The sequence below is a fragment of the Nilaparvata lugens genome, chromosome X (genome assembly GCF_014356525.2).
Source record: "Nilaparvata lugens isolate BPH chromosome X, ASM1435652v1, whole genome shotgun sequence".
NCBI classification, from domain to species: domain Eukaryota; kingdom Metazoa; phylum Arthropoda; class Insecta; order Hemiptera; family Delphacidae; genus Nilaparvata; species Nilaparvata lugens.
The window spans coordinates 67,040,666-67,054,573 of NC_052518.1; the positions used below are offsets into that span (position 1 = coordinate 67,040,666).

Genomic DNA, 13,908 nt, shown 5'->3' on the forward strand with positions numbered 1-13,908 from the left:
TATAAAAGATTAATCAGCTTCCTCATCATTGATAATCATTGCCGTTATTGCTGGCAGGACCACATAATTTCCAGGAAACGAATCAATTAAAAAACTACAATAACAATCAATGTCCGCATCCGAAAGGAGTTCTGTTCTAAGAAACTGGCTCAAACGATCTACAAGTGGATTTACATGTGTGAGCTTGTCAGTATTTTCCGTTTTATCATTGAATCGCGACTCACAAGATGATAATTCCATGAGGCGAATATCGAGATCCATAGAGCGATCTATGTGTCTCTGACCAGTGTGTCTCTGACTGTTGAACGAGTAGCATCTATCGTTGTTTGCTCCGTGTTTCTTTGATTGTTTTTATTGATTCTTTCAGAATGTATTGTGATAAATGTGAAAGTGAAATTCCTGAACAGGACCTGTTATTGTGTTCATCAAAAATGAGTTTCATTTCTTGTGTCAACTTATAAAGGAACAAAACTTTCGTAAAATGTCTAATGAAAGTAAATGTAAATGGAAGTGCATTTCATGCAAGTCGGGAACTGCCGTAAATAGGTCAGAAGATAAGGCCGGTCATTCAACTATTCATAGTGCCTCTCATTCTACTACAGCGTCAGGCGCTCTCTCTCCTGCCGACCTGCAAGCTATCGCACTTATTGTGAAACAGATGATACACTCAGAGATTTCTCCCTCTTTCAAAGAAGACTTCAATTCAATAAAAAACTCTATGGAATTTATATCAAACGAATTTGACGACTTTAAAAAAGAAATCATTTTGTATAAAAAGGAAATGCAAAATCTTAAGAGTGAAATTAGTGTATTGAAGGCTGAAAATGAAAAATTGAAAACTGAAGTTTGTAATATGCAAGAGTATTCTCGTAGAGATAATTTGGTCGTAACAGGGATCACCGAGACGCCTAATGAGTCTGTCTTCCAGATTTTCAATAGCATTTCTTCGGTAATCAATAGTGATATAACGGCCCAAAGCCTGAGTACTGCACATAGACTGCCGTCGAGAGTCAAGGGCAGTATTAGGCCTATTGTGTTTCGTTTTCTGCGTCGACAAGACAAGGAAGCTTGGCATTCCAGTTTCAGATCATCTGCTATTAAAGATAATAGAGGCCCGGGAATATCATCGAAATGCATTTCGCAGGCTCTTCCTGAGAGCAGGGTGCTCGCTTTCCAACATCATTCGCCATCGGTCATGCAACTATTCCGAGAAGTTAAAAAATGCGCAATGGAAAAGAAATATGATTTTGTATGGATTCGGGACAGCAACGTTCTAGTGAAAAAGGATGAAGCGAGCAAGAGTGTGGTGGTGATAAAAAATGAAAGCGATATTTCAAAGCTGTAAGGTAATCATAAATCACTGGTAACTCAACCTTTTATTTCTATAAGTTTGTAATGGATATTTGTGATTTACTTGATGACTTAGAAAATATGAATAGTAATGAATCAATTAATCTATGTGATTTGAACGAAGTGAAAGTTTTTTTTTGCAATGATTCGAATTTAAAACTTTTTCATTTAAATATTAGGAGTATAAGGAAAAATTTTGATGAATTGTGTATTTTGTTGTCTGGTCTTGATGTCGCGTTTGATATTATAGTATTAACTGAGTCTTGGCTCACACACGATATAACTGGATTTGATATCTCTGGCTATAACAAAATCATAAAGCCAACAAAATTTAATAAATGTGATGGCATTGTAGTATACATAAAGAATGAACTTAATTATAATATTTTGGAAGTAGATATAGATTATGCCAATGTTTTGAATTTCAAATTAGTGTATGATGAATTGGAGTTTTATTGCACAGCTTTATATAGGTCACCAGAAACTGATGTAGCGTGTTTTGTAGATGCTCTAGAGACTTTTCTGAATGAGACAGCACATTTCGAAAATAGGTTAATTGTTGGTGACTCTAATATTGATATTCTTGATAAAAATTTGTCTCTTGTGGGTAATAGATTTTTGGATAATCTTCTTGAATATGGCTTTATAAATTATCTCTATGGCAGTACTAGATGTACTGTTTCAAGTGAATCGTGTATCGATCAGATCTTTTTGAAAAGTAAGCATTGTCTATTCAAATCAGCTATATATAATTGTGCGATCACAGATCACAATGCAGTTATGTGTTGTGTAGAACGTAAGAGCCGGTTGTCATATGGCAGAGATGTTGAATCTGATTCCCAGGATGTTCAGGCTTTATTATTTAATGAAGATGTTTTTCAATCAAAAATTAAAACAGAAACATGGAACGATGTTCTTCAGGAGAACGATCCCAGACTAGCTTTCTCTTTGTTTTATAATAGACTTCGTTCATTATTTGACTCTGCAAAAACTTTTAGGAGAAGGATTAGTAATAATACAAAGAAAATCAAACCTTGGGTGACTAATGGTATTCTTCGATGTATGAGGCGAAGAGACAAAATGTCTCTTAAGGTTCGTAAACAACCATTTAATGTACAGCTGATGGATTGTTTTAAATCATATAATCGAACACTGAAGTCGGCATTGCGAACTCTAAAGGAACAGTATTTCAAGAATAAATTAGTTGAATGTGGAAATAATCTAAGGGCTGTATGGAAGGTTGTGAATGAAGCAACAGATACCCCTTGTAAAACTAATTGTTCTATTAAAGAGTTGGTTACCAAGGATAATCGCATTTTGAGATCTTATCAAGTAAATGAAATAGCAGAGGAGCTTAATGAACATTTTGTGAGTGTTGGTAGAAGAATTTCTGAAAAAATTACTAAGGTAAAGGACAAGATTTTTAGGGAAAAAACTAATAGATTGTTTTGTAATTCGTTTTTCTTTTTTCCTGTCATAGCAGAGGAAATTGATATGTGTATTAAAAACTTGAAGAAAGGGGTAGCACCAGGATTTGATGGAATTTTTTCTAAATGTCTGAGTTCAAATTCTCGCATAATTTCAGTTCCTCTGGCTCATGTAATAAATTTATGCTTTTTGAATGGTGTTTTCCCCGACGAGTTGAAAAAGGCCACTGTTATTCCTTTGCATAAGAATGGTAACAAAAGTGATCCAGGGAACTATCGCCCAATTTCTCTGCTTTCATGTTTGTCAAAGGTGATTGAGAAATGTGTTAAGACTCGTTTGGTCGAATTCTTGGAAAAATATGAAATTTTATCTAATTGCCAATTTGGTTTTCGTAAGGGTGTAAGTACTTCTGATGCTGTATATAAGGTTACTAAGAGAATTATTGAAACACTGGACAGGGAAGAAAAATGTATAGCTGTGTTTTTAGATCTCCAGAAGGCTTTTGATACAGTGGACCACAATATTTTATTTAGAAAGTTAGAAGGTATTGGAATTAGAGGTGTTGCATTGGGTTTCTTCAAAAGCTATCTCAGTTGTAGATCACAGGTGGTTAGTGTTGATGGTATAATGAGCTCAGAATTAGAAATTACGATGGGTGTGCCACAGGGAACAGTTCTGGGTCCAATATTATTTTTGATTTACATTAATGACTTACTCAAGATAGAGCTTGAGAGCTGTTCTTTGTTTTCTTTTGCTGACGACACTGTTGCTATTTTCTGTGCATCAAAATGGGATGATGTTTTTTGTAGAGCTAATGAGGGTTTGAAAGTTATAAAAAACTGGTTAGATTTCAACTTAGTTAGTTTGAATATAGCAAAAACTACTGCAGTGTCATTTTCTTTGACCTCAGCAGGTCAGCCAGATAACCAGGGGAGTTTGGCTTTTCATGAAACTGGATGCGATGATAATAGTTGTCTATGTCCTATAATAATATTTAAGAACAGCACCAAATACTTGGGAATAATCATTGATAAGCATTTGAAATGGAGAGACCATATTTCATATTTATGTTCTAGGTTGAGGAAGACGCTGTATAAGTTTGTTCAACTGAGAAATATTTTTACAGTTGAGCAAATTAAAATGGTTTTCTTTGCGCTTGTGCAGTCAGTTGTGCGATATGGTATAATTGGCTGGGGTGGTTGTGGTGTTACCGTTCTTAAGCCTCTTATAGTATTGTATAAGAAAATTATTAAAATATGCTTGAAAAAACCGGTTAGATATCCAACAAATTTGCTCTATAAAGAATTTAATGTTCTCAGTATTGAGCACTTGTATGATCTTGACCTAGCTAGTTTTGTCTATTCGTGGCCCAATAGATTCCCTATAGCCCCTCATGGCGGCTATGTTACTCGTAGACAATCTGAGAGATTTTTGCTAGAACCACCTTGTAGAACAGCGGCTGCCAGTGCTCATGCAGCGTATTATGGTCCTAGACTTTTAAACCGTCTGTTGCTTGAAGTTTCTGGAGCATCCCAATGTATACCAATTTGTTATTATTCTTTCACTTTCAAAACTTTTAGACAGTATCTTCGACACTACTTATTAGGGAGACAAAATGAAGACTAATTTTGATTTATTTTTCAAATCTGTTTGTAAATCTCAATTCTATTCTTAAAATACATATCTTACTTAGTATAACAGAGCAGAAGAGAATTTGTTGTTTTATTTTTAAATATTGGTGATCTTTATCTTTGATGTAGAACATATAGTTGAATCTCAATTAGGCCTATACTGATTACAAGAGCAACATTTGTATGAAAATAGCATAAGAGAGTGGAATTTTCTTTTTTCTTTTTTCTTGATATTGTAATGTAAAATTATAAAATCTAATTATGTTATTAATATTACGATGTATATTAGTATCTTATGCTATCCAACATTCTAGAGATACACCATCCCTCATCACAAGCTTTGCTTAAAGAGGGATGCAACAATATTATTTAATATGATATTTTATATTCATTATTTTATAAAGAATTTGTATTCTATGTTTGTAAGTATGAATTGTATATTAATTTTTTGTTGACATTAATAAATTGAATTGAATTGAATTGAATTGAATTGAATAATAAATTGAATTAATAAATTGAATTGAATTGAATTGAATTGATCAATTGCGGCGTTCCACTGTTCCTCCAATACCTTCATACGCGCTTTTAAAATGTTCATTCTCTTGCTCCAAGCTGAGAGCAGCGTCATTTTGGTATACGACACAACTTCATGCGCATGTTGACCCGTTACACTTCTAATCAGAAGTATCTGAATTCGTTTTTATTAAAACAGTACAGTTCTTTTTTAGGCATTTCCACGTAACATTCCCTTTACCCGTGTATGAATCCTTCCCAAATTTAATACCCCTGTACAATATAGCCGGAATACCTTTGGCCGTTTAGCACTGCTTTATTGCTGAGTTCATGTTATCAGATATTCTTATATTATTTATTGATTGAAGAATAACACTGTATCAGAACCTTCCTAAAAACAGCATCAAGTGGAAAGCACAGCAAATCAAACTAAAAACCGCCTGCAGACTTTAAACCGTCTCAATCGTCGATTGGTCTACAAGCAGAGGTTACTTGGTTGGTTGCTAGGTTACCGCACGAGTAAACAAAAGTTACCGTTATTCAAAAAGCAGCTGATCGTTGAGTCGCAGAGAACACAGTCCGAAACACCATGTTATCTAATCACAAGACGGTTAGTTAGTGAGTCTCAAGCTGACAACAACTGCAATACAGTAATATACTTGTAAAAACTATTCTCAGTTTCTCAACATAGTGCACTTGCAAAACCAACCTGCTTACTACACAAATAGCCAAATCCTCCGAAACACTTTGTGGCAATAAGGTTTAAACACTCAGGTAAGTTACTGCTTCAATTCACTTCTAACCATTATAACAAACGTCTGAAATCACCAATTCTATAAATTTTTTTGTTAAATAATTAAAATTCTAGATAAATACGGAGTAGTAATTACAGCATACAAACTAGGCAGTCCAGTCGTGCCAACCTCTCGCCAACATATCGAAGGGCTGTTCCAGGTTCCAGCTCCAGGCTTGATGTCGACCAGATAATAGTGTCAAGTGTTAGTGTGAAAGCAAATTAAGAGTGAATGAAAAGTAGTCTTCTGGTGGAATCGTCTTTTTTAGGGGAGGGGGTAATGTAATAGTGTGATATTGAGAGGGTATTATGAACTTTGATTTTACTGTTTGTTGAACCCTGCGTTTTTAATGTGAGAATTGACTCTGTCTTGTTTGAATTTGCTAAGTTGTTGCTCAGTTGTCAAAGTTAAAGAAATTTTCGTGCATTTTCCAATTGCAGTTTCAATTTCATGTCGAAAAAGCCACTGTATTTGAAAATTGTACGAGCATTGACCTGTTTGCAGCTTTGGCTTTCCCACTGGAAGTTATGGTCTACGCTCGTGGAGGGGGAATAATTTTCAGTGAAAAGGCCACAGTTCGAATTGAGACGTATCTGGGAAAACATGTAACGGTGTGCGAGCCTCGGTCCTCTGATTGGGCCCATTTCCCAATCAGAGGGACAAATTGTTATGTTTCAGTTATTAGTAATTTTTATCTAGTTGAATAGGGAACCAAATTTTATATAGTTAGTAGGAGTAGAATCTACTTTTCACTAAAGTGATGGAGTATCAAAAAATACTATTATTCAGCATTGTTATGTATTATTTTCAATGTTGTTTTGTTTCTCTTTCTTTTCAATAATGAAAAATTTGTTATCATTTTAAATAAGTAGATAACTTAACTATTGTTTGTTTTAAATCATAGTATCTGTATTTTTTTGTATTATTATTATACTTGATAGAGAGTTGAGTATAAGAGAGGGTCGACTGCGCCCTAGCTTCGCTCTCTTGGAAAAATAAAGGCAGTCATTCTATTCTATTCATGTCACTATAATATATACAGTATATACAGGGTGTCCCACTAAGGTTGTAACAGCCGTTGACCATAGATTCTTCACAACATTTCTGATAAAAAATGTCCAATAAACTTTTTCCCTAATGACCTTAGTTTTCGAGATATATCGATTTTTCGATATTTTCAGAATATGCACACTTCCGTTCATTAAATACTCAATAACTGTAATAACAATAATCTGTTGTTAAATATTTTGTAGTCTTTTATTAGGGCTTAAACTTGAAAAAACGCTTCAAATTCAAAGTCGATTTTCAAACTGATTTTTCTCGAATTTTCTCTGGGTAATTGAAGTGGTTCCAATATTTCAAAAACTTCTCCATTCCATAAGCTTTCGAATGAATAAATTGAAAAAGGTAAGTTCCATGGTAAAGTGTTCAAAACTGCTAATATCTGGAATGAACACTTTCAAAAAGAGGAAATTCACAAACAGAATGCAACTTCCTGTGAGACTCTATTTGTCTCTGTGAAACTCCACTTGTTCGAATGGGACTCTATCCCTCTACTTGTTCCAGTGGCACTACTTGTTCGAATGAGACTCTTCTTCTCTACTTGTTCCAGTGAGACTCTACTTGTCTCTGTGAGATTCAGCTTGTCTCTGTGGGAACTTGTTCCTGTGAGACTGCCATTTTTAGAAGTACTTGTTTCTATGAAACTTGTCCCTGTGACACTAATATCGTTCAATAACACTGCTTGTCTCTGTGAGAACTTGTCTCTGTGATACCCGTTCAACATTGTGTAACGCATGAGCAAATTTTTTTTCATTCTCATAACTCATTTTGCAGCGTTTATGAGAAATGAGTAAAGTAAACTAGTAAATATTTGTCTCTACCAATCCTTCTAAGGACTTTATCCTTATTCTCCTTAGTCCCCTGTTTATCTTGAAAAAGTTAGTGATGACTGTCTCCTGGGTCTCTCTATCTTACATCTTACCTATCCATGAATTGGAAACCCGTCTTTTATGTCGTGTTAGATTTCAAATACCTCTTCAACTTATGATACTTGTGGCAAATGAATAGATTCTTAAGGTTATTTTTGTTACATATTGATGAGATATGCTAACAATAAATTCTCTCCATTGACATCTTGGGCCCTGTTTTGCTTCAATCATGCTCTGCAGGCGAGAAACAGAAACCATGAAAATACAATAATTTTCTCATGGAAGTGTTCACATATAAATAAAATTAACTACCGAGAACTAAAAAACTAAAAATATTGAAAGACTGTTGCTATCCTGCATGTAATTTTGATGTGATTGCTGACTGATGCTATTCCGCCAATGAGTGAGCGATCCATTGAGAGCCAGTGGTTGGTTTTTCAAGGTTTTTGTCTTTTTGCTTGAGAGAATAGAAGAGAAGCCCGAAAATACAGTATTGGGATGCTGCGCTTTACTGAGCAATACAGTCGTCTGCATTTCTGATGTTCTGTGCTCCCCTGCACTCTCACCCCATTCACATTTGCTGACACTTTTTGGTACTTCTACAAAACTGCAGAAATAATGAAATGCTATATCTCGCCTCCAGGCATTCCTAATTTGCCTATTTTTATCCTTAATTCCAGGCTTATCCTTAATCGCCCCGCATCCCTAATTTTAACCAGTTGACAGCGCAGCTAAGCAAAAGATACTTCCATATTCTCTCATTATAATATTGATCCAAGTTGAGGCGAATTGAAATTCAGGCACCTAAATAAATAGCCTTTCGTTTCCTAATTCTATTTTGTTCATCAACCATGATAATGTTTGGTCTGTTTTAAATAGCAGTTGTAGTAAGTGAATTTCGGCAATTTTTCCCCAGTCATGGGAATTTCTTGTACAAGTCTCCTGCTCACCAGGAACTTCACAGCAAGTTCCCGATATCATGAGAAATATAAAAGACACTTCATGAAATGTGTGGCTACCATGAATTTCAAAGATGACATGCTGCATCGGCTCAGGTCATATCTATTAATTACAAGATGATAAATACATCTTATAAAGGGTGTTTACTAGTGAACGGATGTTTTGAAAAAAGCTCCAAGAGCAGAACATAAAAAATTGAATAGGTCGCAACCTACGAATTGATTTCATGTTTTTAGATGCTCTCTAGAGTAACGTGTTGCATCTCAAAATATTTCTTTTAGGATGGCTACCAAAATTCCTTGTTTTTGGTTCTGAGTCTAAAAACGCGATTTTAGGAAAAATAAAGAAGTGCGGGATTAGGAGACTGTAAGGCCTCTTTCACACGAAGGAGACGTGCAACTTGAACACTGAACAGTGTTCTCGTTTTTTTGTCGAAGTACATTGAGTCAAATCGTGTCTTCCACATGGTGACTCCTATCCAGGAACCTCGTTTTGTCACGTCTTTTCCCCTCGAGGCAAGCAGCGGCAAGATCTAACAACTACGCGCCGACGTTTGCTCAAAGGATGACTCATCACTTTTTCTCAAAGTCTAACTTCCTTAAAAATATAGATAGAAGATTTCTGATTTCGGATTTGGATTCAGCGACCCCAAATTCTTTAAAGCGTAAGTCCCGTTTTCGAAAATATCCGAAAACAAGGAAGTTATGGCTGTTTTTAATAAAGCTTTCTATTATCATATAATTATACGGTAAAAACGAACAGGTACTGTACTATACAGTACGTAAGTACTGTAGCTATTATAATACAACTTACACTGTATTCGTGTAGGAAATTTGGTAGGTTATTTATCTTGATTTCTGAAAATACCCCAAAATAAGGGAGTAAGATAACTTTGAAAAACCAAAGTTTTCCTGCCGATTGAAGAAACATTAAAAATTAGTCTAAGACATATTATGTCTTAGAATAAAAACGTGTAACAAATATCAGATCACTATTCAAGCTATCAAGCTTTTCATAAATTTATTTGTCTCCTCATGGCAGAAGGTTTGCGCCCAACGTTTTCACTTAAACATTTCTATGATTGAATTGTGATAGAGAACATTATCGTATTGATCTTCTAAATCCAGTTACATGTACATAGATTTTCGTAAAATTGATTTTTTTACCGTTCCTATGAATTCTAAGAGTTCTATGAATTGTTTATACCGGTTCATCATAGGCCAGGCTGGTCTGAGCTATTCATGACTTTTTTTCACTATGCATTATCAACTCAGCAGTTCTAATACACAGACATCACTACTTGGAATGCCATGACATTTTCTATTCTTTCAATTCCTATTATTACCATAGATCGATTCAGATCAGCACAATGTTATTCTGTATGTTCATAATAGATTTTTCTGATTGTAAAAAGAAATAGTCAATAATTGCTGGGAATTTAAAGAGATATTCAACGATTTGAACCTGATAAATTGGATTGTTGAATGACAATTGAAATTCAGTGAATTTTACTGTACAACATTCCTTTTCCTCATATTTTATTGGGTGATGAGTGGAGATGATTTATGATTTCATATTTGGATTCATCTTTTCATAGTTCAATATTTTTTTGTAAAACTAGAACTTTTAAAAATTAAAAATTTTTATGTATAAACTTCTCAGGTGTTCAAAAACTTCTTAAAACCTTTGCCTGTCCCTTTGTGAGGCAGGAGTATTATTATCTTAGTACGTACTATATAATCATATGATAATGGAAAGCTATATTAAAAACAGCTATAACTCCCTTGTTTTCGGGTATTTTTGAAAATGGGACTTACGCTTTAAAGAATTTGGGGTCGCTGAATCCAAATCCGAAATCAGAAATCTTCTATCTATATTTTTAAGGAAGTTAGACTTTGAGAAAAAGTGATGAGTCATACTTTTCACAAACGGCGGCATAGTTGTTAGATCTGTCGGCTTATTCGTAAGATCCCCATGTGAAAGTACAGGAGAGCTGCAAAATATGAAATATGATCTTCCGTAATATGATATTCCAGGAGCGAGGTCTCTGCCGTGTGAAACTGGCCTAAGAGCTAAGAAAATATACAAAAGTGATTGATTTCCAGGCAAAGCTTGTCTCAAAACATATCTCATTGTCTCATTGATTTGGCCCTGAGGGATCAGATTAGCTTTGAACTCTTCGGGGATCAGGCCTTGCCCCAGGGCCAGGAAGTACTGAATCCATCGGCCACAGGTTGCTGGTTCTCATGCTGAAGAGAAAAGCCGCCATCAAGGGGGGAGTAAGATGACTTCGTCCCTGAACCTAGCTCCGCAGTGCAGGCTGGTTGCTTGGCTGAATCGGACTAGGCGCTGAGACAGCAAATAATAGCAGCGTTGGTGGGAATGCGAGCGGCCGCAGTAACACCTCCCACCCAGCAATGGTCGGCGTAGTTACGCCTAGCGGACAGACGAAAGAACAAACCAGTCGGTTATTTGATCCCTCCAGCCAGGCTCAGCCAAGCAGCCGAGACAATAGAACAATGGAGTGACGGTCTTATTCGCGTTCATCAGCAGTTTTCTTTCTCACGACTATTTTTATTTTTGTGTGTCAATAATAACTCCAGTCACCAGTAAAAAGTTTCCAGAAACGTGGTGTACTACCATATTAATGACTTTTCATGATGATTTTTAATTATTTAAAAACATTGTTGACATTCTGAGCCTTTAGGCTAAACTTGGGATGGCTGAGAACGAATCTGCAATCAAAATTTCTCTATCACCAAAAATAACGAAAAAAATCCAGCTGTTGATCTTCCGGCAACCGTTAACAGTCATCCTGCAATGCGGCCGAAACACTTCCAAGCCAGACACCCATCTCAAATGACAACAACGCCAAGATGTAAGAAACCATCCTGCACTGCGGCGCTAGGTTGAGAGCAGCCTCGCTTGGAGGCAATTGAGGATACAATACATTGGGCATTTGGGACAGTTTTCCCATGTTTTTTAGACTTGACAAATTAGAGAATACATTCGTTCTGCAACACCGCCGGAACTGCACAAAGGCCCATGCATGACGTTTCTGTAGGTGGTTCGACTGGAACGCAGGTTGAACTTCTCTAGTTCTCTGTGATACTTGCCTACTGACTTGACAGCTAATAGTAGTAATAGCACGTTCGCGCGCCAATACTTCATCGGTATTATGTATAAGTACAGGCGACCACTTGCAAGTGTGGGAGAACGTTTGGCTCGCAGCCACACCAAATGTCTCATTGATATCCGAACAGTGCAGACCTTAGCTTCCAGTGTTGTTGACATAAATCTAATCAAGCCCAATCAATTCATTCATTTGAAAGAAAAAAAAAAGTGAAATAAAAGTGGACATCACTGGGCTCAAGCCCGAGCGGGGTGTACTACTCCTAATACAAATAAAAATACTCAGAGGCTGTTCCGCTCTATAAATAGACTTAGCATAATAATTTATAACATAAAAGAAAATACATTTTTTTTGTGATAGCCTATCAGATGAGAACAAGGATGGAATAATTACATTATTATGAACAAAAGGTATACAGAGATAAAAACCAAAAATAGAAAATATACAATGCATAATCCATACTTGACCAAAAATATCATACCTGAATTGAATTACAATTTGAGATTCAATAATAATTCTTAATTGATAATAGTTGATGGAATTTCATCTTAGAATTGATTTAGTCATTAACATTGAGCAGGTAGATTTTTTTAACATTTCAGAAATTAATGGGGAAGTTCCATGCAATTGAAATCTTGTGAGACTAAGATTAAACAATCTTGGACCATTAATATTATGAATGTTGGAATATCGTGAAATTCGATTGAGGAAACTAAACCATAAACCGTCTAAACTTATATCTCACATCTCGAGTGAGATTTGCATTTCTACTCATTAGGAGAAAAAGCTTCAATATTTGAAAACATAAATATTTCTTATTGGAAGTATCTTGAGATGAGCAAATATCATGTTACCATGAACCATAAATACCATAAACCGTCTAAAGATATCTCACATCTCGAATGAGATTTGCATTTTAACTAATTAGAAAAAATCTTCAATACTTTAAAACAAAAATATTTCTTAGTTGCAGTATCTTGAGATGAGCAAATATCATGTTACCATAAACCATAAAGTTCATAAACCGTGTAAAGTTATATCTGACATCTCGAATGAGATTTGCATTTCAACTCATTAGGAAAAAAACACCAATACTTTAAAACATAAAGATTTCTTATTGGAAGTATCTTGAGATGAGCAATATAATATCCTAGAACATCAATTCTGGGTGATCTTGTTATAATATAAATAAAGGACTTTTGAAAAATGATGATGGAATAAAGTGTTGAGACCATGGGCTTAGAACCTGGGGGGGAAACGGGGGACGCGTCCCTCCCAATAGTTTATGGTATATGCTATGTCCCCCGGAAAAATTTATTGAAGATTGAAATTATGGCTGGTAATCGAAACAAACAATAAACTAATCCTGTTTCATTATGCTGATTTTTGTAAATAATTTCTATCTAGTAAAACTTGAAACTATAATTAGGCTAACTCAGAATCTTATTTATTTACCCACTAATTTACCACTGCCGAATAAGAGGATTTAAAACAGATTTGAAGTAAAATATGCTTTAAAAACCATATTTTAATAAGCTATTTTTCAAAAAAATCTTTGCTGGGGGCACCCCTCAGACCCCCAGTACGTCCCCCCCCAATGTCAAACAGCAATCTACGCCAATGGTTGAGACATAAGTCCCACCACAGAATTAATATAGCAGATTTCTCTGGTCCCACCCATGAAGCCCATAATTCATCCTGAAACTTATGAGAGCAAGAGAAGCATTCAATATTACACCAGTGAGGCACAGTTCTTTCAATTCCCACTACTTGTCTTGTAGGACTACTACTACCAATACAAAGACATCTGTTTCCTGGTAAACTCTCTGAATAGGTATCGCTAGTTCTGAATAAATCATCATTTCCTGTCAGCTTCTTATAATTAATAATCTTTCAACTAGCTTTGATCTCATATCCAATTACTTTTGGCAACAGATAATAAATTATTATTCATCTATATAATAAAAGAGAGTAGGTTTATGTTTGTTCGCATCAAAACATGTTAAATTGTGGACTGCATACCGGAAACACGGTAATGATTTAGTTCTCCAAATTTTGTACATAGATTCTAAAAATATCAAAATCGTGCACCTCGAAGCCCAAATTTCAATTTTCCTTCAAGATGTTTTAGTATTAATGTTCAAATTCCATTCAAGGGCCATGAAATT

General features: G+C 35.3%; 1 protein-coding gene across 15 annotated transcripts in view; it reads right to left on the minus strand.

The window, feature by feature from the left end:
• LOC111050395 (potassium voltage-gated channel protein Shal) overlaps nt 1-13,908 on the minus strand; it is a 517,077-nt gene that overhangs the window by 219,092 nt on the left and 284,077 nt on the right. The window lies entirely within an intron of this gene.